Source organism: Sinocyclocheilus grahami, unplaced genomic scaffold (genome assembly GCF_001515645.1).
Source record: "Sinocyclocheilus grahami isolate Dianchi unplaced genomic scaffold, SAMN03320097.WGS_v1.1 scaffold10129.1, whole genome shotgun sequence".
Taxonomy (NCBI): Eukaryota; Metazoa; Chordata; class Actinopteri; order Cypriniformes; family Cyprinidae; genus Sinocyclocheilus; species Sinocyclocheilus grahami.
In genome coordinates, this window is record NW_015513058.1 from 1 (window position 1) to 1,054 (window position 1,054).

The window sequence follows — 1,054 nt, forward strand, 5'->3', positions numbered from 1 at the left end:
GTTAAATGTTTAACCCAACCTTCTGGGTAGTAACCCAACCCAGCATTTTTAGAGTGTACAGTAGCCAGACCTTCTTTTCTTTATTCACAGACATAAAATCTGTAAAATGTTGTAAAATCGGTCCTGACAGCTCTAATATATAAATCATTACTGTAGGCTTACCATAGTGAGATGAGGTAAGACAAAAACACAGTTTGGACATTTTTATGTGCTCGCTCCTTAAGGACATTTTGTTTATTTCTAACAAAACAAAATGTACATGGTGTAGCTTTAAATACTAGACAAATTCTTGCTTATGAATTGATGTCCCTCAGAGTATTTAGAGGATATTTTGAAACATTAATTCCATTTAATGGCATTTCATGTACTTAACATATTATTTCAACTTTGTCTTCATGTACCAAAGGGTGAGACCAGATGAGTCACCATCTTCTGCACTCTCACTGCTGTCTATTAAAAGTTGATCAGTCAGTGGATAGACAGACTGCATTCAACAATGGAGCAAAGTTTCATGGGAGAGAAGTATGAAAATTTACTCTGTCAGGGGGTTAAAGATAGTGTGTGTGATGTATAATAAAGACAATTTATTATTTACAAAACCACTTGTTTGGCATCTCTTATGCAATATGTTAAGCTTGTTTTTCTCTCTTCCTAAAAGTTTAAAACCACATAAAGCTCCATCTCCAGCACACTTAATGCATTCTAGGTTGTTCAAATCCATAATGACCTATAACAATCCCATATTTTTCTCCATGTTCCAAAGGGCGAGATCAGAAGAGGCACCATCTCCAGCACTCTCACACCTGTCTATGAAAAGTGATCAGTCAATGGATCGCCCAATTGCGTTCAACAATGAAACCCCTAGTTATATTAGGTAGGATAAGTATGAGAGTATGCATAAGGCAAAAATTTTAGTTGTAAAACTGTTCTTGTCTTGCAGAATTTGTATGTCTCTTGCACATTGTTGAATTTCAATTTTGACATCTTGACAGTCTAAGACCAGATAAGGCACCGTCTCCTGCAACCTCAAACTTCTCTTTAAAAAGCAACAACT

The 1,054-nt window shown here is 35.9% G+C and overlaps 1 long non-coding RNA gene across 1 annotated transcript; it reads left to right on the top strand.

Annotated features, from left to right (window-relative positions):
• Nucleotides 1-412: 412 nt before the first annotated feature.
• On the top strand, nt 413-1,054 carry LOC107578428 (uncharacterized). Its single transcript, XR_001608347.1, has 3 exons — nt 413-522; nt 764-874; nt 993-1,054. It is a non-coding gene; the product is annotated as an uncharacterized lncRNA (long non-coding RNA).